General features: G+C 45.3%; 1 protein-coding gene across 1 annotated transcript in view; it reads right to left on the bottom strand.

Moving 5' to 3' along the window:
- ARF4 (ARF GTPase 4) overlaps positions 1-27,939 on the bottom strand; it is a 1,077,785-nt gene that overhangs the window by 621,113 nt on the left and 428,733 nt on the right. The window lies entirely within an intron of this gene.

Genomic DNA, 27,939 nt, shown 5'->3' with positions numbered 1-27,939 from the left:
AAGTCTAGAAAGGCAGAGGGGAGTGCTGGGGGTAGTAGTGACAGTTTAGATACGATGGCCAGAGAAGGTGATATCTGAGTAAAGGTGAAGGAAGTAAGGGACCAAGTTATGCCAAAGTCAGGAGAAAAATATTCCAGGCAGGGGGAAGAGTGAGTGCAAAGACCCTGAGGTGTCCAAGTAGAGGAGAGAATTGAGGCTGATGTGGCTGGAGTGGGGTGGACAGGGGAAGAGCAAACCAAAAGAGGAGTCAAGAGAGGAAATTTGGCCAGATCGTGGGGGTCTTGTAGGCTACTGTAAGGACTTTAGCTTTTGCTGTAACCTTTTGAGGGTTTTGAGCAAAATGGGTGGTGATCTGCCCACCACTTTAGAAGGATCCCTCCAGCTTTGAATTGAGAACAAGCTGGAAGGAGGTAAGGGCAGAAGCTGGGAGACCAGCAAAGAGATCACCACAGTCATTCAGGTGAGAGGGGAAAGGGGCTTGGGCAAGGGTGGTAGCAACAAGGGTGGTAAGCAGTGGCCACATTCTAGGTATTGACAGTACACACAGTGGGATTCTCTGATGAGTGTGGGGATGAGAGATATGAGTCAAAAACCACACCCCAGGCTGTAGGTCTGAGTAATCAGAAGGATGGAGTTGCCCTTAACTGAGATGTGGGAAGAGGACCAGTGTCCTGGAAGCCTGATAAAGAAAGAGCTTCAAGAAAGACAAAATGACCAACTATGTCAAACACTGCTGGTAGCCAAGCAGGATGGGGCCGCAGATGGGCCACCGGAATAAGGAACATGGGAGTCACTGCAGACCTGGGCAAGAGATATTCATAAGGAATAATGGGCTCAAAAGAAAATTGGGATAAAAGCGGCATCATTCATAAGAGCCCAAAGTGGAAGCAACCCAAGTGCCCCTGCAACAGAAGAATGCATAATCAAAATGGGATCTATACATACAGTGGAATAATATTCAGCCTTAAAAAAGGAAGGAAATTCTGACACATGCTACAACATGGATGTACACTGAAGACACTATACTAAATGAAGTAAGCCAGTCACCAAAAATGACAAATACTGTCTTGCAAATACATACAATACAAATATTGATTCTATTTATATGAGGCATCTAGAGTAGTGAATTCACAGAGATGGAAAACAGAATGGTGGTTGCCAGGGTCTGGGGAGAGGGAGAAATGGAGAATTGTCATTTAATGGATATAGAGTTTCAATTCTGCAAGATGAAGAAGTTCAGGAGGTTGTTGCACGACAATGTGAATATACTTAACACTACTGAATTGGACGCTTCAAAATGGTTAGGATGGTAAGCTTTACGTTATATGTAGTTTATCACAATTTTTTTTTAAGTGAGAGAGCATGGGAGGCAAAGAATTGGAATCAGTAAGTCCAGACAATTCTTTCAAAAAGTTCTGCTCTAAACTGAAAAGAAATGGGGGTGTAACTGGAGGAAGAAGTGGGGTGGGTTTTTTTCTTAAGTTGGGAAAAATAACAGCATGTTTGTGTGTTGATGGGACAGATCCAGTGGACAGTGTTCTTGAATGTTTAAATTACTTTCAAAATAAAAAGCTATACTTTGGGGTGATGAAAATATTCTGGAATTGGATAGTTGTAATGGCTGCACAACCTTGTGAATGTACTAAAAGCTACTACTACACTGTATACTTGAAAAGGGTTGATTTTATGCTATGTGAATAATATCTCGATTAAAAAATGATAAAATTAAAACTATAATAAATTTACTGTTGTCTGGGTACCATGTTCACACATACAGCCTGAATTCCCACCCAGACAGCCCCAAATACCAACAGTTCCTGTGGCCAGTGACCCACAGGTCACCACAGCTGTGTGGTAGCTTGTGGCCCAGGAGAGGGGAGCAAAGTCTCTCAAGTTTAGGCTGAGACACAAATGTCACATTAGCATATACAACAATTCAGATAAATCTACTGAACAAGCACCCAGTAGCTGCAAATAAATGGCCCTGTTTACTTAGGGCCATGAATTCTCAGGCCTCTGATCTAAAAGTGAAATGTAAGAAAAATCCATTCGACTCAAAGCAAGAAAATCTGAGCTGCCCCCACCCCCAACTCATCTGCCAACCCATGCTGTCCCTCTGTAATTGCACAGAGCCGGGGATGGCCTTATTTTGCAATTAGTCATGCGAGAGGGAGTTCTTTCTGAAATGTTCTCCCATTTGTAACAGTACCACACTCCTGCTTCCCACTGCCTTATTCATTTCTTCTGAACAACTTCAAACAGTATCTTATCCCCTGTGATACTTAATTTTAAACGTCAACTCAGCTAGACTCTAAGGCCCAGATATTTGGTCAAACATTATGTAAGATGTTTCTGTGAAGGTACAGGAATTTTTTTTTAGATGAAATTAACATTTAAATCATAGACTTTGAGTAAAACAAGTTGCTCTTCATAATGTGGGTGGGCCTCATCCAATCAGTCGAAGGCCTTAACAGAACAAAGACTGACCTCCACTAGCAGGAAGGAATTCTGCCAGTAGGTGGCCCTGGGAGTCAAACTGCAACTCTTCCCTGAGTCTCCAGCTTGCCAGCCTACTCTGCAGATTTTTAACTTGCCAAGCCTCTACAATCACATAGAAGAATCACCAATTATTCAAAATAAATCTCTCTCTCTCTCCTTCTCTTGTTCTCACTCTTGCCCACGCTCCCTCTGTATGTGTGAGATATATATATGTGTGTGTGTGTGTGTGTGTGTGTGTGTTTTATATGTACTATGTTTAACTCATTAGGATATTAAGTTATACCCTATTCCTTTGAACTTCTAACAGTACCCAGTTTCTGGGTTCAAGCCCAGCTCCACTACTCATTCACAGCGTGACCCTGGGCAAGCTACCTCTCTGTGCCTCAGTTTCCCCATACATAAAACGGGGATAATAATATCACCTCCATGAGTTTGCTGTGAGAATTAAATGAGATAGTACATATAAAACACATAGTAGGGGGCTTCCCTGGTGGCGCAGTGGTTGAGAGTCCGCCTGCCGATGCAGGGGACACGGGTCCGTGCCCCGGTCCAGGAAGATCCCACATGCCGCGGAGCAACTAAGCCCGTGCGCCACACCTACTGAGCCCGAGACCCTAGAGCCCGTGCTCCGCAACAAGAGAAGCCACCGCAATGAGAAGCCCACACACTGCAATGAAGAGTAGCCCCCGCTCACCGCAACTAGAGGAAGCCAGAGCGCAACAACAAAGACCCAATGCAGCCAAAAATAAAATAAATTTATAATAAATAAATAAAACACATAGTAAATTGTCTAGCACAGTGTTTTTCAAATAGTAGGTTTTTGACCCATTACTGAAATAAATTTAGTGGGTCTCACAACCATCATTTTTTTAAAAAGCATAAATTCATTAATGCTGAAAAGAATTATCAGAGGACACCAGACATACATAGGACACTAGACATACATATATAAGTAGTGTCTCACCAAACTTCTTTTAGATATGCGTGCACGCACACCCACACACACACAACAGGTTACTGTCTAGATTTATTTCTTACAATGGGTCACATCAAAAACAAGTGTGAAAAGCCAGACTCCACCATATAATAAGTACTCAATAAAATTTGGTAGCATCATCATTATTATCTCACTCTAAAAGGCAATATAACATTCTTTACTAGTATAATAAAAGAGAGCTGCTAATATTGGTATCAATTCTACACGTTGTTTCCTGCAGTGCTGTTTAAGAGTCACTCCAGCTCCCTAAGTTAACTCTCTCTCCTCGAAGGACTCAGGCGGTCATTTAAATATTTTCTGACTCACAATGCTGGCCAAGGATTAGCAAGCCCCTGCCCAGCCCAGAACACATGAAATATGAGCAATTTGTTAAGAAAACCACTTGACTCTGCAAGACTGCACAGAGCTTTTGTAAAATTAAAGCCAAGCTGGAGAGAAACAGTTTTTCCACCCCCCTGGGAGATGTGTCATAGAGAAAGGTTACACAAGGTCAGCTAAGCTGCACCTTCTGAGACTGGAACCTCACTCAGCTCTATAACACGCTTCCCTGTTTTGGGGTTGGGTTTTATCACTGTGTTTTTCCCCTAACTTTCCAGGTGCACATGCATGCACACACACCCCTCACTGAAGAATGGAAATGAAATCCCTATGAACTATTCTAACAGCTTAGGTAAAGGGAATCTGTTAAACCAAAGGAGTTTAGGTTTTGAAGATCTCAAAATAATTCTATTGCATATAAGTTTTTCCCCCTCCAGAAATGAACTAAAAACTCAGCCCAAATTTTTTTGAAACAACAGGGGTAATTCCAACCCCCACAACACACACACATACACACAAACATGCATTAGCACTGTCTTGTTTAAAATGGACCTCCCCATCCCAGCTGAGAGTAAGCTGAGGTGTGAGTGGATGTGCAGTTTCCAATGGAGTTCCCAGGGTGTTCCTTAAATTCAGAAAACCAGATTCCTATTGATGCACATGTAGGTGCTTTGCTTTTTATTTCTTCTTCCATGACAATACAATCTTGGACTTGTGCCAAAGCATTACATCTGGAACACATAAGTGCATGTACGGGTGTAAACTAATCTTTTAATCTGTGATAGTATTCCTTTCTTATTTTTATTCCATTCTTCAAACTATGATGGGGGGGACAAAAATTGCTTTAGCATCAAAACTCTCCCCTTATCTATTAAACAAATTTATCTATTAAATTTGTTTAATAGATAAAACAAATTAAAATGCAGCCTCACTCCAATGCCCTCCACCACACCCTGGTACCTCCAGGGCTGTGGGGGTCCCTAGTTCTCACCACACTTCTCAAGGCATGGAGGCAGGGGAATATGGGAGGATCTCCAGGAATCTCCATCATGCCCTCAGAGTAAAGGGAAGCCAGGTCTGCCATATGCTCAGTCAGTGCCAGATGCACTTCCATTCCACAAATTCAGGCATTAAATATTGTATCCAAGGTCTTCAGCCTTAGATTAAACACTACACTATATTGTGTCACTATCTTCAACAAGGAAAAGAGATGCTGATGTTCCTGGATTTTTGTCTGTACAGCTTGAAGGATGGGCCTCTGAGTGTCTCTTCAGCAAACGATGACTGGGGGAGCTGAGTGAGTGATGCACCCAGTAAAAGTATTTCAGGACTGGACTTAATATCGTTGAGATGGCAAAACCTCCCACTGACCTGCAGACTCAATACAACCCCTGTCAAATTCTTTGCTGCCTTTTTTGCAGAAATTGACAAGTTGATCCTAAAATTCATATGGGGACCCAAAATAGCCGAAACAATCATGGAAAAGGACAAAGTGGAAAGATTCGTATTTCTCGATTTCAAAACTTACTACAAGGGTATAGTAATCAAGAGAGTACCAACAATGGTACTAGCACAAGGACAGACATACAGATCAATGGAATAGAAATGAGAATGCAGAAATAAACACATTTATGGCCTACTGATTTTTGACAAGGATGTCAAGACAATTCAATGGGAAGAATAGTCTTTTCAACAAACTGTGCAGGGTCAACAGGTTATCCGCATGCAAAAGAATGAAGCTGTACCCATCTACCTCACACCACACCTAAAAATAATGTATCAAAGACCTAAATGTAAGAGCTAAAACTATAAAATTCTTAGAAGAAAACTTTGGCATACATCTTTATGATCTTGGATTAGGCAAAGTTTTCTTAGCTATGACACCAAAAGCACAAGCAATACAAGAAAAATAGATAAATTGGCTTCATCAAAATTAAAACCTTGGGCTTCAAAGGACACCATCCAGAAAGTGAAAAGACAACCCACAGAATGGGAGAAAATGTTGAAAATTCATGTATCTGATATGGGACTGAATCTAGAATATATAAAGAACCCTTACAACTCAATAGTAAAAACACAACCCAATTTTTTAAATAGGCAAAAGATCTGAATAGACATTTCTCCAAAGAAGATATACAAATGGCTGATAAGCATATTAAAAGATATTCAATCAACACAATATTGAAGGAGAACAAAGTTGGAGGACTGAGGCTACCCGACATCAAGATTTACTATAAAGCTACAGTGATCAAAACAGTGCAGTACTGGCAAAAGAATAAACAAATAAATCAATGGAACAGAATAGAGAGCCCAGAAATATAGACCTTCATAAATACAGTCAACTGATCTCTGACAAAGGAGCAAAGGCAATGCAATGGAACAAAGACCATCTTTTCAACAAATGGTGTTGAAACAACAGCACATCCACATACAAAAAAAGAAAAAAAAAATCTAAACATAGACCTTACACCCTTCACAAAAATTAACTCAAAATGAATCACAGACCTAAATGTAAAATGCAAAAGTCTAAAACACCCAGAAGATAACACAGCAGAAAATCTAGAATACCTTGTAATGGTGATGCCTTTTTAGATCCAACACCAAAAACACAATCCATGAAAGAAATAATTGATAACCTGGACTTCACAAAATTAAAAATTTCTGCTTTGCAATAGATAATACCAAGAGAAATAGAAGATAAGTCACAGAATGGGAGAAAGCATTTGTGAAAGACACATGTGATAAAGGACTGTTACACAAGATATACAAAGAACTCCTAAAACTCAACAAGAAACAAACAACCTGAATCAAAAACGGCCCAGAGACCTTAACAGACACCTCACCGAAGAAGATATACACATGGCAAGTAAGCATATGAAAAGATGCTCCACATCATCATATGACAACAGGGAAACACAAATTAAAACAACAATGAGGATGCCACTAAACACCTATGACAATGGCCAAAATACAAAACACTGGCAACACCAAATGCTGACAAGCATGTGGAGCAACAGGCACTCTCATACACTGCTGGTAGGAATGGAAAATGGTACAGCCACTTTGGAAGACAGTTTGGTGGTTTCTTAAAAAACTAAGCACTCTCTTACCATATGATCCAACAATCACACTCCCTGGTATTTACCCAAAAGAGCTGAAAACTTATGTCCACACAAAACTTCTGCAGGGCAGAAGCTGAGACACGGATGTAGAGAACAAACGTATGGACACCAAGGGGGGGTGGGGATGGTGGTGGGATGAATTGGGCGATTGGGATTGACATGTATACACTGATGTGTATAAAATTGATGACTAATAAGAACCTGCTGTATAAAAAACAAAACTAAACTAATACTAAACTTTCTTTGGGTTATTTGTATGGAAATATGTTAATATAAATGTTTCAGACGTTACATGAAATTCCTAAAAATCTTGTATGTTCTGGTATAATGTTATAAGTCATAATTCTAGTTATTACTTTAAAATGTATATCTCAAAAAAATACCTGCACATAGATGTTTATAGCAGCTTTATTCATAATTTTCAAAACTTGGAAGCAATCAAGATGTCCTTCAGTAGGTGAATGGAAAAATAAACTATGATATACCCAGACAATGGAATATCATTCAGTGCTAAAAAATGTGTTATCAAGCCATGAAAAGACATGGGGAACCTTAACTGTATATTACTAAGCGAAAGAAACCAAAATGAGAAGGCTACACACTGTATGATTCTAACTACATGACATTCTGGAAAAGGCAAAACTGTGGAGACAATAAAAAGATCAGTGGTTATGGTGGAGGGTGGAGGGTGGAGGAAGGTATGCACAGGTAGAGTACAGAGGATTTTTAGGGTAGTGAAATACTCTGTATGATATTATAATGAAGGATATATATCATTGTACATTTATCCAAACCCACTGAGAGTAGAATACCAAGAGTGAGCCATTAGGTAAACTATAGAATTTAGATGATTATGATGTGCCAATGCCGGTTCATCCTTGGTGACAGATGTACCATTTTGGTGAGCGCTGTTGATAATGGTGGAGGCTATGCATGTGTGTGAGCAGGGAGTATAGGAGAAATCTCTGTACCTTCCTCTCAGTTTTATTATAAACCCAAACTGCTCTAAAAAATAAAGTTAAAAAAAAGATATTTAACACCACTAACCATTAGGGAAATGAAAACCAAAACCACAATGAGATACCATTTCACACACACTAGAATGGCAATAAGCAAAAAGATGGACAGTGACAAGTGCTGCTGAAGATGTGGAGTAATTGGAACCCTCATATACCACTGGTGGGATTGCAGAATGGTACAGCCACTATGGAAAAAATTCCTCAAAATGTTAAACATTGAGTTACCATCCGACCTGCAATTCCACTGCTGGGTATGTACCCAAGAGAAATGAAAACCTATTTCCATACAAATTTGTACACTCTTCCCTGGGGAAGGGGAGAGCCAGGGCAGGTAAAAAGAAGACAGCATATGGACAGAGAAAGTGCTCTTGTACATATGGCTAAATGAAGAAAAAAAAAAAAGGCTGGAGAAGAATAGATAAAAAATGAGCAATTATGTTGGTTTTTAAAGATATACACAGGTACACACATCTGTACGTAAGAATGTAAGAGAAATGCACAGCCAGCTGATCATAAATGTTCTTTCTGGATGCAAGCCTGGGATGAGGGAGGTGGAATTTCATTTTTTACTCTACAACTTCTGATTTGTTTGCATTTCTGTGTATTAAGAAATAATCAGAGTTTCCTATGCAAAAGAGCATTTCTTTTTCTAGCCAAAAGGGAAGGAAAGAGGGAAGAGGCCACTGGAGTGGGCAGTGCGGGAATCTGTGAAAGTGGACAAAAGCGAAAGAGCATTCCAAGTAGTGGGAACAGCAGGAGCAAAGATAATGAAAGTGGAAAAGCTTCTGGGGTATTTGGGGGATGTCAGTTCAACTCTGTTACAGGAGGCAGAGGGTGACTTGGGATGTGGTGTGGTAAAGATGAGTAGGAACGGTGAGTTGAAGCAGCCAAGTTCCAAGGTGTCATATGCCCCTCAGGGACGGAGAGCTATGGGGACATGGGATGGCCACTGTAGGCTGGGGGCTGGGGAGACTGCTGGGAGAGGATGGGGGGCTGTGGTTGGGCAAGAGGTCTCAGCAGTGGTTCAACCTGGCCTCTGTCTCACCATAAACTGACCCCCAACTCCATTATCCAGATTTGGCTCCTAATAAGATCATCTCCAAAAAGAATAACACCCACGCCAGTGAAACCCCCAAATCTGAATGAAGAACTTCCAATGTGTCTGAGCACACCTCTCCTATTAGGAGCACAAAGCAGTGATGGAGTGACCTGGGTCAATCCTTAGTCACCAGATGACAACCCTGGACAGCCCCTCCCGCATGCAGGCTCTGACGGGGGTAAGCACTTTACAAATATCTTCTCATTTCATCCTCAGAGCAGACCTGTGAGGTACAGGCAAGCACCACCCCCCTTTACAGATGAGCAAACAGGCCTGGAGAGGTTAGGCACCTTGTCCAAGGTCACTCCACTGAAAATGCTAGAGTGGAGACTGGAACACAGGACCCCAAATGCCATCTCTGCAATTTCTATTTGCCTCAAAGCCGGTCAGTGTGCTGCTCCAGCTTCCCGGAAATATTACTGAGCTCAGAACTGGAGATGAATTCAGGGCTTGGGGTTCTATTGGCAGGAACAGCAAATCCAGATCCATAAATTTACCATATGCTGGCTGGAAGTGGAGGTGAGGTGTTGGGACAAGGAACCAAGTTGAACTGTTAAATAACTAGCTTGGTCTTTAGCTGGCTGAGCCAGGCAAGACACCAAGCTGCCTCCTTTATCCTCCAACTCTGGCCACGGGCCCCAGCCTCTCTTTCTGGAGCATTCTGGTTTTGACTTGGGCCCCATGTCTAGTTCTGCCCTGACTTTTGGTCCACCTTGGAAAAGTCAGGAGACACCTGGGAAATGAAGGCAATGACCTCCTCCAGCCTTGTTGTTCCACAGCCACCAGAAACCCTGGGGCATCCACGTAACATCGCAACAAACCCTCACTGAGCCAGGGACTGAGCATTTGGTCAGAAGCAGACTTTGCCTCCCAGAGCTGACATTCCACAGGGATGTGCACAAAAGAGAGGCCTATCTAAGATATATAAAACACCCATCTTGGGACTTCCCTGGTGGCACAGTACTTAAGAATCTGCCTGCCAATGCAGGAGACACAGGTTCGATCCCTGGTCCGGGAAGATCCCACATGCCGCAGAGCAACTAAGCCCGTGCGCCGCAACTACTGAGCCTGTGCTCTAGAGCCCAAGAGCCACAACTACTGAGCCTGTGAGCCACAACTACTGAAGCCCACGAGCCTAGAGCCCATGCTCCGCAACAAGAGAAGCCACCACAATGAGAAGCCTGCACACCGCAATGAAGAGTATCCCCCGCTCACCGCAACTAGAGAAGGCCCGCGTGCAGCAACGAAGACCCAACGTAGCCAAAAATAAATTAATTAATTAATTAAAAATAAATAAAACACCCATCTTTCTTTAAATCACTGAATAAATCTTCAGAGAAGATCCTCCTCACCTTCATCTCTCCCAATACACCTGACAAGAGGCCCAAGAAAACAAACAGTTGGCAAGTTATTCATCACTCCACACCACAACTGGATGTGAAAAATGGGTTCCGAAAAATGGGTTCACTAAGAGGGTCCATGACACAGGACAGTTGCAGAGATAATATGAAGATATTGGTGCTGAGCTCAGCAGCCCAAGGCACAGCCATTCAGATCAACTGTCATTTACTGAAGGCTCTGCTATGTCAGTTCCTTTTCCACAGTATATTCCAACACACACACACACACACACACACACACACACACACACACACACACACACACTGCTATAACCAATGAGAATCTTGCATCAAGCCCCCTAGGCTCATGCTCAGTTGTCAAGGCAGCAATTTCAGGAACATCATCACTCCAGGTCCCGCCCTCTAGAAAGGAAGGCACGAGCATCCTGGTCAACCAGGAGAGCACACAATCCTGAGCTCTTACTCCAGTCACCTGCTAGGATTTGGGGAGAAGGTGGGGGAGCTTCTGCCCACACGGCTCACTTCCCCTCTCCCTTTGCCAGGGAGACAGAGCATGTCCAGGGCTCAAGAGCTGACTGGCCACACCAGGGGCTTGACCACAACCTTGGGCTTTATGTGCATAGAATGGTCTTCCCCAAGACACCCACATGGCTGCTCCCTCTTTCAACTGGGTTTCTGCTCAAATGCTGCTTCCTCAGAGAGACCTTCCCTAACCTAAACCAACCCTGCCTCCATCCCAGCCACTCTGGATCCCCTTCCCCAGCTTCATCTCCTTCATCACACTGATCACACTCCCTGACATTATATTATAGGTCTAGTTGTCTGCTGTCCATCTCCATCACTGGGATGTGAACTCTTCAAGGGAGGAATGCTGCTGGTTTCCTTGACTGCTGTGTGGCCAGGCCAGAGCCCTCCCTCCAGAAGTGGTTCTTGAGCTGAGCTAAGTGGCTAAGGCACATGAAAAAAGCAAAGCTTGCCACCAAACCTCTCCACAGTGGACCCGGCTCCACTCCCCACAATGGTGACCTCCCACGCAGAAACTGACTCAATAAGTTAGAATCATATATGAAAACATTTCGTTTTCACTCAAGTTTCAACTTGTATATGTGAGGTGATATGAATCAGGCAATATTTATACAAACCATGAAGATAATGGGTCCAAGGATGAATAATTTTTTTTTTTTTGGCCGCACCTTGTGGCATGTGGAATCCTAGTTTGGACTGCTGGGGAAGTCCACCAAGGATTAATTTTTAAAAAATATATCTAGGAAAAAAATATATATATATATATTTAGGGCCACAATTAATAAACTGATTAAGGAATGAATTGAAAAAATCCAGGGAAAGAACAAAAGAGTGAAAGAAACAGAGCTCCACACCCCATTGTCACCCACCCCTGCTGCCCAATGAGTTACAGGAGCCTGAACAATACAGATCTTGGCCTCAAAAGTTTCTAAACTACTGCAGTTTTCCTTGGTGCCTCTTTGCCTCAGGCCCCCTCAGATGATATACGACTCAGTAGCACACTGAGTTTTGGTCAGGGGCTCAGGAACCTTGGCGATGGCAGAGAAGTAAAGGCAGCTTTCTGGGATGGATGGTGATGGATGAAAGGATCAGGATGCAACGCAGACCAGAAAAGCTGGAGCAGTAGCATGCAGAAGCCTGGAGGCCACATCTCATCCTTATAAGAGGGGGTACGGAGACTATATCTGGTTCTCTGCACACCACATCTTTCCTCCACAAGAATGCGCTCTCTCTGGAAGCAACGAGTTCCCTCTCACTGGAGGATTCAAGCCCAGGTTAAGCAATAACTAGGAAGAGGTGTGGTGGAGGTGGTTTAAACTGCAGGTTAAACTATGTGACCTCAAAGGTCACTGTAGCCTGGCGTTGCTGACTAATGGCCAGTTCCTTTGCATTTTACTACTCTTAAACCTCTCCAGACTCGCCTTGCTTCTCTCAGCAGACACTCATTCGTTCCGTCACTCAGGGACATCTATTGAGCACCTACTGTTGCTAGGGGCCAGAGCTCAGCAGTGACCAGGGCAACACACCTACCCTCTTGGATTCTACATTCTTCTGGGTGAAGACAATAAACCCATAAACAGATACATGAGTAAGACCATTTCAGGTAAGCACCATGAGTAAAATACAACGGGGGAATGTGACAGAAACTGCGGGGCTGCTTTGGACTGAGTGGTCAGGGGAACCTTCTCTACAGAGGAGACATCTGAGCTATAGGGCAAGAAAGTGCCAGACATGAGAAGAAGTGGTGGAACAGTGTGCACAGCAGAAGGAAGAGCACGTGCAAAGGCCCTGAGAAGTCTCCTGACATACTGAGTTCAAATTCTCATGAACTGCATCCCATCCTAAAGGTCCCACCATAGGCCAACAGTTCCTAACCCCACCGCCTGCCTTCTTTCCCCAAATGACTTCTTTATCAAATTTTCTCAAGTCAAGGCAGATCTGAATTTTCCACTGGAAGGTGTCCTCTGAGCAAGGGCACAAAGGAACATGTGTGCACCTCCACCTACAGGGGCAGAGGTAATGTTGACACCTCGACTCCATATAAACTTGGGCCTGCCCTGTATAGGGAGCAAGAACTTGCATCTTCCCACCAGCGGTTCAGGGCCCACATTTGTGGGCTGCAGGCCTTTTGCAGAATATGATGAAAAGAGAACCCTCTGGAAAAATGTACACCTGTGCTCCAAGCATCTCGCGTGTATTTCAGAAGAGCCGCAGGTTCAGAATGCCTGTCTGTGGTTACCACTGCCAGAAGAAAAAAATAAACTGGTGTGGCCCAGAGACACTCCACTGATGGAAGGGACAATCTGTTAGAGGTGACTAAATGGAAGGGAGGAGACAAGATCAGGCCCTCGTACCCCTAAATAAACTCCCACATTCTCAGAGATTAGAGGATGTCAGCCTATCAGGGGGACCAAGGCCTGAAGGAATTCTGGTGAAACCTTATCCACTCCACCCCAGCGAGGGAAACATCCAATAACACCCCAGAGCCTCCAGAGAAGGTCCAAGACCCCATTTTCCAGGAGTGTCCTTGACAAAGGTCATCTCTAATCTCACATTCTGAGATACATTTTGCACAAGGCTGGTTAACCATAAGAAGTGTTACTACAAAGTCCAAGTATTTCTAGGCTGAAGGGGACACCGAGGCTACTGTGTAAATAATTCAGGTCATTAGCAGGGGAAGGGGAAGTGCCAAAAGCCTGCCCACCTACCTCACTGGGGAGCCCCATCCTCACTGGGATGCTCCATTAGACGTCAACCAAAATAATAACAAGAAGAACAGCTAACCAAGGTAGAATTTACCTTGTACCGGGCACTACATTAAAACCTTAATCTTACACAACCCTTTAAGGTTTGTACTATTATCATCTCCACTTTACAGGTGGGGAAATTGAGATACGAACAGGTGAAGTAACTTGCCCACGACTACACAGCTAAGACGCAGACATAGCAGAACTCCTCTTCCACACCCCGGGGTAGAAAGTGGTAACACCTGGGTAGTGTTTCTGCTCGTTCATCCACGACAGCTAACAAGTACTGTTTGGCAGTTCTCGCACCCTCCCCCAGTGCTGGAAGCAAGCCTGCTTCAGGCATTAAATGGAGCAAGAGCCCTCTAGGAACAAGCCGCTCTGTTTCAGAAACGTTCAAGCCCATGATGAGGCCGCTGATAGTGCAAGCGCGGCTCTTCCCCGTGGCAAAGCCCCAGGGAACCTGACCAGGTAGGAACTACCACGTTCAGAAAACAACTCACCTGTCTCTGACTACGAGGGACCGAAGTTCACCTTAACTCTTTGATGTCCGCCTCCCCCGCCTCTATCTCGGGATCCTCTGGCCGCGCAGTTTTAAAGACGCAGCCGCGAGCACTACGGCTCGGGTGGGCCAGAAACAGCGCCCACCGCCCCGCGCGCCCAAAGCCGGGTTCCCAGCCGCGAAATGACCGCAGCCCTCCGAGCCCCAACCAGCAGCGCCCGAAAGGAAGCCACCCCGAGGAAAAGCGGCTGCGCCCCAAGACAGGTGGCACCTCGGGAACTTTCGCCCAAGAGTTACCAGAGGACCTAAGTCAGGGTCTCCGGCGCGAGCGGCAGCCGCTCCAGGCTGGTGGTGGCACCGCCTACCTAAGCCGCGCTCAGGGTGCCCGGAGCCAGAGAGCGCACATCGCCCGCTGCGGGCACAGGGATGGAGCGGGGACTACTTGGAGGTGGGGGTGGGGTCCCGCTCCGGCACGGTGGGTGAAGGTAGAGAGGAGCCAGCCGGGGAAAGTGTCCCGCTCCGAAGGTCTAGCAGAGCAGCGGGGCTCCAGGCCAGCCGCCCACACTCACCTCGGCGCCCAGCACGGGCTCGACCGTCGAGTCTGCAGGAGCGAACCACAGCTACGATGGTGGCAGCGGAGGCTACGGGGGCGGTTCCCCGGGGCGGGGCGGGGCGAGGCCGGGGGCGGAGAGGCCGAACCGGCCACGTGGGCGGGAGGCGGGCCGGGGACCCCAGCGGGCGCCCCAGCCCGGTGGCGGGGTACCCGGACGCACTCAGGCTAGGCCGCTGCTCAGCACTCCCTTCCCCGTGTCCTGCCGGCGTCCCGCGGAAGGCTAGGAAGGGAGGGGAGATCTGGCCCCCGGGACAGCCCCCAACGCCTAGTTCGGAGAGAATTTACCGGGTCGGGGAAAGGGTGCACAGCCCAACTTCCCGCTCCCGCTTCCCCCGGGGTGGCTCGCGGGACCGGTATCCGAGCGGGAGAGGACCGTGGCGACCCCGCAGGGGCTGCCCTGGCGGGCGAGCCGGAGCCTGCACTAGGAGCCCCAGCCCCGCCTACCAGGCTGACCTTGGGCGTGTCGGGTCCTGCCCAAGCCTCACTTTCCTCGACTGTGGGGGTGAGATTGAGGACGAATCCTCGCGCGCCCAGCAGGTTCTCAGGAAACGCCAGCTTGTGGGCAGACGCTGAGCTTGAAAAGATAGCAGCCAGCTGTGGCCTGGGTCTTCCGTGCTGAAATAAACATGGCAATCTAAATACTAAAAGTATTTTCTGTATTCATTCATTCTTTCATTCAACAGATAACTCCTACAGTCCTCAGAACCCCATAAAATCAGGAATAAAAAATGCTCTGCACACTAGTTATGGGCTGTTATAAAAGTATAAACCGTCATCATAAAAATAAAAAATTCATCAATTGTTTTCACGTGCCAGGTGTGCATTTTAGGTGCTTGATCTACTTTAACGTTCACAACAGCCTTGTGAGGTGTAGGGGTTGTAGGGGCCCACTTCTCAGGAACTGAAGCTTAGAAATGTGAAAGTGAAGCCAGCCCCCGGATAAGAGGAGAGAGCATCAGCTCAAGGGCGAAGGCTCTCGGTAGGCGTACCCTCCAGTAAGTGAACGGACCAGGCTCTGAGTGGACCTCCTCAACTCTCTCCATGGGGTGAGCTCTAACCCCCACCCCCTCATTCCACCTCACAGGAAGAGGCGGGATGTCGAGGGCTTCCTGTGAGGGACGTGTCCTGGCAGCAGCCGCTGGCATGTAAGTCTCCCAGCCCAGGCCCCTATGACCAGCATGAGGAGTTCAGACCTTGCTCTGGTGCAGGTTTTCTTCCTTGAAACCCCTGTCTCTCCTTGCAGGCACTCATAGTGCTGGGTGGCCTCTTCCTAGCCCACAGCCCACCTTTGGGGCCGGATCCAACAGCTGCAACTTCATTCCACTACAACTTGATCCCAAACCCAGTGCCTCATGATCCATCCCTTTCCTGTTCAAGGATCACACACCCTCCCCAGTACTCCCACTTCCAAGGGCAAAACCTATATCCAGATCTCCCAAACCCTTTTGTTATTCTCCCTTCTCCACACCACAGAAGATCCCTTACTACAGCCAGCCACGTTTATTAAATAATAATAAAGGGCTTCCACTCCCTCAGCAACCCAGAGCTCGGCAGGCACTTCCAACCCACAAGTCGACACCTGCTATCCTACCCAGGCAACCTTGTCAGAGATAAAAGTTATATTTCCATTAGACTCCATTTAATGATTTGAGCGTCTGCTACATGCCACACGATGTGCCAGACTGTGGAGAACAGCAGTGACTCTGTACAAGATAGACATAGTCCCTGACCCCACGGAGCTCACAGCTGATGTGGGTACAGTCAGACCCATCACTGGGCAGGTTAGGGAGCAGCATGTGGTCAGAGACACACAAGGGAAGTGCTGGCCCTGATTCCAGCATAGAGAGGCTTCCTGTGGGATCTGGGTTGGAGAGAACAGGAGACATGGAAGCCCAGAGGTGGGAGAGCACAGGGCACCCTTCTGGAAGTCCATGGAGAGGGGCAGGTGGGGGGGGAGAACAAGGCTGGAGGGGCCTTGGTGGCCAAGATGAGACACTAAACCTTTACCATTGAAAGTTTCAGGCAGAGGTGATGGGTTTGCACCAGCCGCTGAGTGAGGAATGGATGTAGTGGGTGAAAGTCTGCTGGACACAGCAAAGGCAACATGCATTTTTATTATTACTAGGGGCAAACTCCTCTATTTCCTCTGTTTTACAATTCAGGGTTTCTGGAAATGAGAACAGATCTGCAAGGATATGTTGCCTAGAAACAAATCAATGTAATCCCACAAGGGTTTATATGCAGTGTACCATCCCCCCACCCCACTCATGCAAGGGGGAGGGTGGGGAAGACTTGGTTCTTGGGCTCAAGTTAGGAGACTGTTGGAGGAAGAGATGATACATCCAGAGGGAGTCCTTTGGTGGGGAGTGTAGAGGAAATAGGCAGGAAATGTGGGTCACTGTCCATGGAGTTGGGAAACTGGTGGAGAGGCCAGAAGACACTGATGACCAGCCACCTTTTCTCCTTGAAACAGTTCATGAGCGCCCATTCTTGAATTCAGCTCCATCTCCCCTAACTCTGCAAGAGAGGGTAGAATAGGACCAGAGCTGTCACCTCACTGAGTCATCAATTGGGAAAGCTGAGGTGTCTACTGGGGTCCCCACATGGATGAGGGAGTGATGAGTTATAACTGATGACAGGCAGGAAAGCCATGGTGAGGGGCTGGGACAAGGCACCAGGCAGCACAGTCGGGGAAAGCAATCTCTTGAGAAGGCACGACCAAGGGCAAGGACAACAGCAATGGAGAGACACTGAAACCAGCAACGCGGGCCATCGAGTGCCCACTGGGTACCTTGAACACTCGTTGTTGTGTAAGGTCATACATTTAAACCCCTCTGATGACATAATACCACTCGTATAACAATGCTGAGAGAAGTATAAAGAATAAGATAAAACCCAACCACAATCACACCACCCAGCCTTTCCCATGTCATAAAATATTCTTCTACAGCATGATTGTTAAGAGCCGCCTGGTCTGTGGTATGAATGTGCCTCTTCTTATCATCAGTCCCAAATAGTACTTGGTTTGTTCCTCATTCCTCAGTATCAGAAATAATGCTTGGTGGTAAAAATCTATGCACAATTAACTTTGATGCACATTTCTGGTTATTTCCTAAAGAAAAAATGCTAGAAGTGGAATTGCCAGAAGGGGCATTAAACTCTTCTGCCTGTAGCAATGTACAGATGCCACCCCCCTCCTTTTTTTTTTTCTTTTGCTTTTGAAAGGTGTGGAGCATCCATTTGATGAAGCAACACTACAGCCTTCTTCCCCAGGGGATGGTGACACCTGTGAAAGGATTAAGGTGTTGATCTCATTTTTCAGACCTAAGCAATGCTCTGCTAGCAGCTAATAAAAGACTTCTTTGAAAGCAAGTCCTTTCTGCTCTCATAATGTGGGTTAGAGGAAAACCTGAGAGGCAAGGCTGAGAGGATAAAGGCTCCATCTGCTTTATCCTCACAACCACCCCATAAGGCAGGGGCATTTTTACCCCCATTTGACAGATGAGGAAACTGAGGACTGGGGAGATGAGGTGACTTGCCCCAGTGACTGATCAGTGGTAGGGCTGGGGTCCCAAGCTGGTTAAAGAAGTAGAATCCAAGTCCAACCTAGGTGGAAGGCTTAGGCAAGGGGCACAGCTTGCCCTCAAGGAGCAGTCGTACTAGTTGAGCAAGAGGGTCTGGCACATAATCACAGGAGCTGTTCCGGAAGGCATGTGCCAGGACCTGGACTAGGGTGAACAGTGGTCAAGGAAGATTTGACTGCAAAGGAGGGCTGGAGACCTAGAGAAGGAGAAGAAACAGGCAGAAGAAACAGCCTGGGGAAAATGACCCAGGGCAGGACTGCGGGAGTAAGGAATTTCAACTTCTGCTATGGCTATAGAGAAGAAAGACACACACAGAGAAAAGAGGTTGGCAAGGGGCTAGGTAATAACTTTGCGGTTTACCTCCAGGGCTATTGGCAGTTTCAAACAGGGAGTGACAGCTGATCAAGTAGCCATCTCCTGTGAGGGTCACAGCCCATTGCCCTGCAGAACTGAGTACTCCAGGAGACAGGAGCTCCACTCCCATCACCTAGCCAATCTGCTACCTAGACCAGGGCTGAGGGAGACATTTAGGGGATCACACTTTATAACTGTACACTCTTAACCTGCCCCAGGTGACCACATCCCGAAAGGCAGGGGTGCTCACTGTGTACTAGGCTCTGTGCCCAGAACTCTACTTGGCTTCACATTCAAGCCTCACATCAACCTGATTAGGTACTGAGATTACTTACTTCCCAGATGTGGAAACTAAGTCCTAATCAGGTCAAGTGACCCACTCAAGGTCACACAGAAAGTAGCCAACTGATATCTAATTAATCTCAGCCAACTGAGATTAAAGCCCTGCTTTAATCACAATGGTTTAAAAAATCTTGCCAATAATAATGCACATTTATACACACGTGTGCAGGATTTTCAAGTACATCAAACTTCAGGTACACTAACCAAAGGCACGACCTGCTTGTATCTGCATTCTGTCACCAGGCATGCTTTGGCCTTTCTTTGCTGTGAGTTCTCCCTGGCCTGGCCTTGCCTGGCCTGGTGGGAAACGTCTACGGTTTGTCTGGAAGCTGACATCTGCCCACTCCCTGGAATGTTTCTGACCAGCAAGAGCAGGAAAGACCAGGAAGAGCCATTCTCATCCTGGAGGACCATTACTTTATCTCTGCCCCCCTCCAGCTTCTAAAACTTGGAAAATTCCCCTGAGCACGAATTGATAGTCAGTTAGAGAAACAATCCCTGCTTTTGCTCACATCCAGAGCAGGGCGTGGTCATCTGGCACAGGGACCTTGAAGCAGGAAGTTCAGAAAAATGTCTGTCTCTATAGGGGCTGAAAGATGACTAGGGAAAATGGAGCCTGGTAAATGGGACATTAGCAGATCTGAGTACACAGTCAACTGTCACAGGCTACGTACAATCAACTGTCACAGGCTCTGTACAGTCAACTATTAAGACGCCCAGGGTTCCTGCCTTTAATTGTGCTAGGAGGACCTCCCCCTCCCCAAGCCCCATCCCTTCCTCCCAAAACAGCCAGATGCAGACCCACCCTCCTCTCTTAGGGGAAAGAGATGATTTAACTTCGCACTTGACAAAATCCCTGGGCTGAAGCTCCCATCAACAGGGAATTGTCTCCCACCCATGTCCATATGGCCCCCAAATAGTCCAAGACCTGCTCTTCCACAAAATGAATAATAGCCACTATTTACCATGTGTCTAGCACCTGCCAAGCATGGCCATGGGTGCTTTATAGACCCCCCAGCTCATTTAAGCTTCACAATAACCCAACGTGGTGGGTATTAGTCCCATCCTACAGATGAAAAAACTGAGACTCAGAGCAATTAGGTGATTTGCCCACAGTTCCATACTTATAAAGAGGTGGAGTCAAGACAGCAAGGATCATGTATATCTTATTCATTACTGTACACTCTTTAGGCTCTCAAATACAGTAAATATTGTCAAAGATTTTATCACCTATAAATGTGAAAGATGGTGTAAAACCCCTCCAGAAAAGAGGCCAGGGAGCCAAGACCACTGATCTTGCATTATTTTTCCTTCATCTCAAAGACGAGATTTAAATTTTATATCATTGCAAAAGGCCTTACCCCATGTTTGTATCCCTCCCTCCCTCCATTGCATCCTCTATCTATCCTATTCTTGGACCACTTCTGATTCTGTTCCTGTAGACAGAAAGGACAGGGTATGCTGGGGGTAGGGGTAGAAAACAAATATTTATTAAGGACTCACTATGCCTAAGACAGTGAAGATATAATTTATGTCTCCCTCCTCATCCACCTCCTTAGCTTATTGCCTGTAGTCTCTTATTCAACTAAACCAAAATTAAAAATGTCTTCTAACTAAAGCCTGCAAGGGGAAGCTGGTCTTTGCTACCCCTAAAGTTTGCATTTCTAAAACAAAGTGAATAAAACCAGTGGTGAGGTCCCAGAAATGTTGGCAATTTTAAGAACCCTAAACAGCTGTAAAAATGGACTCCGCTTTCTAATACCATGGTAAAAAGTAGGGCTTCTTGTGCTATCCAAAGAGGATTATTTTTCCCCACTAACAGAAAAGAGGAATTCACTTACTGCAGTATCTAATGAGATTCTTCCAATGGAGTTCTTTTAGATCCATCTGCTTAACCTCTAAACCAGATTTACTCTCAACATTTGGATTGAGGAGGAAACCAATTCAGGGTAACTTGCTACTCAAGGTTCGTTCTTCTCCTTATACATTATGTTGAGAAACGGTACAGCCCATTGATTAGGAGTAAAGGATGATTCAATCAGACGTATGAATCCCAGTGCTGCTGACTTCTTTGTGCCCTCGGCAAAGCTACCCAATTCTGGGCCTCAGAATCTCAAAAATGAGACCCCAAAGTTGATGTACACCAAGAATTTAACTTACAGAGCATTGGGCGCACAGGAGATGAGAGGACTTCTGTCGGAAGAATGAGCAGGCACCTTCTTCTTTCTGAATGACAGGAAATTTGTGGCTCCCAAATTTCAGTGTCCATCAACTTCTTTTCAAATTTCAAATTTCTGCAAAGAAAGTCCATTGTTCTAAGAGTCAAATGTCTCCTTGAGGTAAGTATCCCTGTCCCTGCTCCAGACGCCATGGAGACAACAGGCACCTGCCCAATGGAGGGGGAGGTAAAGGGTCAAGGGCAGCAGGTTTACTTTCTCTAAAGTACAAGACAGACCAGCCACCCTGGCCTCCTCACCCTGCATAATCTCTCTCCTTCTCAGAGGGAGAGCCCACAGAAAATTGTGCTAGGAATCCCAGCTATTCAGGAAATAGGAAACATGATCTAGAAAAATGAGCCACCACAATCTTAAAACATTTTATTTGATTCAGAAATTCTACGGTACAAAAACATTTTACAAATGTCAGCTGTGGTCTACTATTTACAGAGTTATGTACAAATCAAATAAGATGATAACATTTTCAATGTAAAAATATAGCATACTGCTACAGTCTGCCAGTCAGTGCTCACTACTCCACCAAACCTCACAAAAGAGAAACTTAAAGATGAAACAAAGACAATGGCAATAACCACTGTTCCACAGGCTTTCCCCCCAGAACATAGTAGCAGGGAGCTTCTGCAGTGAAAAACAAAACAAAACAAACCAACAGTGAAAACAGAAGTTACCTACTCTCTAAATGAATACATTTGGTTTTTACAAAAGTTTTTGCTCTCTCCAAACTCACTACATTTTTTTCTTAAGACAGAAAAAAGACGCTTGTTAAAAATAACATACGATTACACATTAGCATCATCCAATTGTAACTTTTCGTCTAATGACTGGAGCAGCCAACTTTGTCTATGTCACATACAAACAGAAGATAGCTTCTTTGAATCTTCTCAACTGAAATTGTCTTTGATAAATCATCACATATGCAGTCATACTGGTTTGCTTTTGTCAAACTTCTGCTTGTGCAAACCACAGTGCTTGGTCAGTTCAGAGCTATGGCTCCAGCCCTTTAGAAATGGAAAAGCTCTTTGAGGAGTCTGTGGTCCTCGCTGAATTTTGGAGAGGAGCTGAAGATCAGGCGGGAAGACAACTGACCAAAATTCCCAAGAGGTCCTCACTCAACCTCTTAGCAAATTAGCCCTTAGCAACTGCTATTTCACCTGTGGCTAAACTGAAGTCTGCACCAGTTAATAATACTGTGAGTCATGAATTAAAAGTAATGCCTAGAGATACATAAAAATAGAATCCAAAAGTGGAAGTGAGGGGTGGTTGCCACTCAGAAGGAAAGAGCTGGTCTTGAAGAGTATCTTGAAGAAGCTCAGGAATGACATCAGACACATCAGGAATAAGCACCAAGTGTTTAAACACAAGAGGGGAAAAAAACCCATATATGATAGAAGACTATTGCCAAGAAAAAAAATTGTGGTAATCAACTCACAAAATGAATTCAGGTGATATACCATTTTTTAAAAGTGCCTTTGTATTTTTAAGTAGTAAGAGAAGCAGGGTACATAAGAATGTCTCTGTTAATCCCCATCCTGAGCTTGGCCTTCACAAGGCACCAATGTGAATAAGGCACCACCTTCTATTTGGGCAACTAAACTGAGTGTGAAGCTGAGAAACAAAAGAGCAGTGAAAATTATTAAGCCCTTGGAAAACAAGAGCTGTGAGGAATGAGTAGGGGTGGGATTATTTATCACTGAAATAAAAACACCAGAGCGATGACTTCACTGTGGTTTTCAAATACACGGAAGGTGACCAGCTGTTCTTTTCCCACTACATGCTGAACAAAGGAAGGCTGGTTTGAATTTCTATAAGGAAGATGTACAAAGAACTATCTGATCAGCAGGGTAGGTTACAGACTCTCCTTCACTGAAAATCCAGAATCCCATCCACAGCCACATGTCCGAAATAATTCATGCACAGCCTGTCTGACACCAGGGGGGTACATGCCAGATAATTCAAACTTTCTCTCACCCACAAAGCTCTGAAATCGGAATCAAAGCTATTGGCTTACAATCAGACTTCCTTTTATTTTCACCCTGACCCTGGAAAGGAGGTGATATAGTAAGGATGACCCAACACCCGTAAGGACTCCTAACTGATATCTCCGTATACAGTTGCACACCTCCAAAACAGATCAATTCACAGATCGTTTAAAACAGAAGACAAAGCATAGCTGGCTCTAGTGGACACTCAGGATTCCTTGCCCTACCTTCACAATGCCTGCTTTCCTTATTAGGTCTTGGCTTAAGCTCAGAATTACACGTCATCTATAACGGTGATTAAGCCAAGAGCTAAAACTATAAATAAGGTCCTTCAGGTTGTGGAGCTTAAATGAAATTGCTCCAAGTGTCATATTTTTTAAATTGGGAGAACACAAATCTGATTTTGAAATAAACAACTGGCTTGTCTTTTTCTTAAGACATCATGAAGTGTGAAGAAGCAATCAAAAGATTTCAAATATATTCACAATCATATCAAATTTCTTTAGGGGAGCAATGGGTAAAAAAAGCAATCTAGCTCCCGGCTGCATTTAGTAAGAGCATTTTCTGGTGGCACCAGACATCTGTAATTACCATGGATGCCTTTCTTTTCAAATCTTATAAGTAGAGGGGGCAAACTGAGGGCTACTGGGCCAAATCAGGTCCACCCATCTGTCCCGTTGGGCCTGAATTCAATTTAAAATTTTGTTTTTAATTTAGTTGTCAATACTAAAAAAGAATCAGAATCTTTCATGTAAACATCCAGATTCTCAGGTTCTCTTGAAAAACGGGACAATCAGGAAACACTGCATGGTCACAACTGACTGGACTGGCTGCTCCCTGTAGGTGGGACAGAGGGTGTCCATTTGCCACAGTCCCCACTATGCCCTACTGTCTCTCTGACACCGAGAGAGCATATCACTGCCATTTATCATCACCCCTTATTTATCATTACATTTGCCATAGTGGGGCCCCCTGAAGGAACAGCATCTGTTAAATAAGAGCAGCACTCTTTACCAACAATATAAAAAGAAAAGGCTAATAATCTTCTCATTGGCATTGTCCACCTCCCTCCAGTAAAGACCCAAAGAGCCAAATTAGTGTTGAGGTGGTTGGGGACTGCAGGGTTTTCTCTCTTTAGGGAGGAAAGTGTGACATTTCTTCTCCGGGAATAAAATAGGCTTTTCCTTCCTTTGTCTCTTTTAAAGGAAAAGATACTCAACTCTGAAAAAAGGAAAAGTTCTGAAAATCACATAACCCCACAACTTTGGGGGGACAGTTTTCCTGTTTATTTGTGCTTAAATGAGGTAACCTGAGACTAGGGTTTTTTTTTTTTTAAATGACACTAGTAGCTATAAAGTAGCACGACTAAACTTTGACAAACATACATGAACTTAAATTACTATATATTGATTCCAACGATGTCATCATTGCCTAGGACATTTTTTGAACTTCTGATCTGGGACTGTCCTCAGTTATTAAATAATATGTCAACCAAAAACTCTGTCTGATGACTTACTGCCCCATCTCATTTTGGGCTCAAAATACTATTACCTGGCTGGGTCACCTGCCTAAGTACCTGGGCCTGGACCTGAATGACTTCTCATTCTCTCCAGAGATCGATACACCTCAAAGGCCCAGGGCTAAGCCCTCTAGAGGACTCCTGCCCCAGTATGACTGGGCTGGGCCCATCCAGGTAGTCCCTGTTGCTTGTAGCTGACCTGAGAGAAGAACACACCTTTTCCTGGGCTTTCACCTCCCTGGTCACTCTCTTAGCAAAGCTGACTGTGTCAAATGCTAATGCGTCAGATGCGTCAGATGTGTAGGGCATTGGTGAGTTAAGATAAACAACTAGCTCCCTAACTTCAACTACCTGCACTGGTCTCCTGTACAGAGGACACCATCAGAGCCACAGAGCCTTTTACTCTCAGGATGAAGGCCTTTCATTGAGATCATCCCTATATGCTAGTTCTTGTTTCCCCAATGTCTAAAAGCCTGTGACTTGGCAGAACCTTTATCTGAATTCTGTCCTATCATTTTCACTGTCCACTCCATTTGTGAGTCAAAAATGCAGCTCTGCTTAAAATAAATGTTTTATTCCCGGCATGAGATGGGAGGGTTAAAAAAAAAAAAGTGAAACTAATATGGCAAAACCAGGAAGTTGAACTTCTCAGCTATTCAGAGTTGGGCATTCATACTGTCGTTTCAATACTTGGTAAAACAGAGTTTGATTCTGCTGAACATCACAATCATCCGTATTTCAAAATAAGTACCCAAACCCCAAATCCAAACTAAAGCATCACCTCATTTTTGGACTATCACAATTTTCCCTTCTATTGTCATAATAAGTAAGCTCGCTGCCCACGCTCCTGGAGCCCAGTTGATGTTTCCTCTCCAGTCCTTCACACTGTCCCTGGGGCCACTTTCTCAGAGATGCCTCCTTTTATGTGCAAAGCTGAGTATCTATCCTAAGGCAGCACCTAATGGTTCCTTTGGGGCATGCACCATTTCTTGGCTTCAATAAGAAATCACTGTGAAAATGTTCCAAAGTGAATTTTCGTACACCAATCTCCTTCACAGAACATATGCCAACAATAGAATGGCAGGACGGTCACGTGTGGGCAGGAGCTCTGTGCTCATCTCAGATTCCACGATGACAACATGGAACATCTCTTCTCCAACAAGATGCCTGGTTTTATGGGGGAGACAGTTCTGCAGCCCACTTGTCTCTCCCTCAGAGCAGCTGCAGGAAACTTGATGCCAGAGAACAGACAAGCACGTTCTTCTCCCAAGAAGCTGCCAGCTGCCTTTACAGAGCAGGGAGTGTGGCATTTGCATCAAAGATAAACACAAACCTCTTCTTTCCATCAGGGGGGCAAACCTTCCCTTCCCCACCTGCTGGGCATGAGCCTGGAAGGAAAAGTCCTGCCCTCCCTACTTCCCACCCGGCCTTGGGATGTTTCTCAGTGTCCCCGCTTAACACTGGTCCTATTTGGTGAAGCAGTGAAAACCAGGGTCCCTGGTAGGGGTGCTGAGAAAACAGGGTGCCAAAATCCAGCAGCATCTATGAAAAAGGTGGAAAAAGACACTCACTCCCGCTCAAGGTCACGGGGAGGAGGAGGGAACAAGTATTTTCCCTTTGGAAACAAAAATTCTGTACAGAAGTCATTCATAAAAACAGAACATTTACTTCTCCTTTTTAAAGCAAATTCTTTCCTCTTAAGTTCTCAATATCTATTTTTGGCAGAATGGAGCACAAGAGACATCTTTCATTGGGTAAGTACAACAAAAACAAAGTGAAACCTGATTCACAGGCTGGGCTGCGGGGGGGAGTACTTTAAGATTCAAGAATTTAATGATTTCAGGTCCCATGTCTTCCAAAGATGATACTCAAAGAGCACACTCATCTTTGTAACAATCCCTTCCTTTTCACCTTCTTAAGAAGAGGTTTGGGGCTTCCCTGGTGGCACAGTGGTTGAGAGTCCGCCTGCCGATGCAGGGGACACGGGTTCGTGTCCCGGTCCGGGAAGATCCCACGTGCCGCGAAGCGGCTGGGCCCGTGAGCCATGGCCGCTGAGCCTGCGCGTCCGGAGCCTGTGCTCCACAACGGGAGAGGCCACAACAGTGAGAGGCCCGCGTACCGCAAAAAAAAAAAAAAAAAGAGGTTTGTCATTAGTCAAAACAAGTTCAGCAGATTAAGTGACTACCACCTCCACCTACTGCCGTATGTCAGTGGATTCTGATCCCTAACATTCCAGACACAGCTTTAGACCAGAGGCCAACCAAAGCAAAAATTACAACTTCCAGTAATACAGACCAGTTGGGTATCAGTCTCTTAAAAATAAACTTCCAGGCACCAACATCTGAGATTCAGCACAGTAAATATAACCACGGGAAACCTCGCAGGGAGATCTGGCCCCTCCATGATGCCTATTCAGATCAAGATGTGGCCCTGGTGCCTTCTGCACATTGACCAACCCATCTCAGAAAGAATGGTCTACATGGTCAGCCTGGCCCTGCGGCTCCCTCCTCAGCCAGATATGCCACCTGCTAATACATAAAAACTCATTTTTATGAAAGGTGATTGAATATTCAGTCACCTTCTTGACCTTTGACTCAGAGCTTTTTTAACACCCATGGCATTGTAAATGGTACCATAAATTCCACGTCAAAAATGGAAAAGAACATCATCTGTAACAACATGGATTCCAGAGAGACTGGCACTTGATTTCCATGGCTGTAGTGGCATCAAAAGTGCTTTTTCCACAAAGCATTTCAAATCAAAGTAGCCAGTAGTGAATAGGCAAAGTTTGCACAGATAAATTAAGTCTGAACAATCAGTGTGGGTATTTTCCTGTTTCTCTTTACATGTTTCCTCCCTACCTCTCAGAACTGGCTCTAATTCAGTCTGCCCCAACATGGCAAGCTGCTGTCAGACATAATGGACATGCCTTTCAGAGCTCCACATGGTTTCAGAAAACTGGAGACTGCCAATATACCTGGTAGAGAAGAGAGGCAAGGACAGCAAGTACTGGCCAGGATTTCATTCTGAATATCCTTGTAAGAGACCTCAGCTCCAAGTGGGCCACATACCCAGAGAGACGAGCTGGGGAACCAGAGAGAGGCGGCAGCTAAAGTGGCAATGCT

The sequence above is a fragment of the Leucopleurus acutus genome (genome assembly GCF_964270905.1).
Source record: "Leucopleurus acutus genome assembly, chromosome: 10".
NCBI classification, from domain to species: domain Eukaryota; kingdom Metazoa; phylum Chordata; class Mammalia; order Artiodactyla; family Delphinidae; genus Leucopleurus; species Leucopleurus acutus.
Note: the sequence above shows the minus strand (reverse complement) of the source record. Positions and strands in the feature narration are given on the sequence as shown.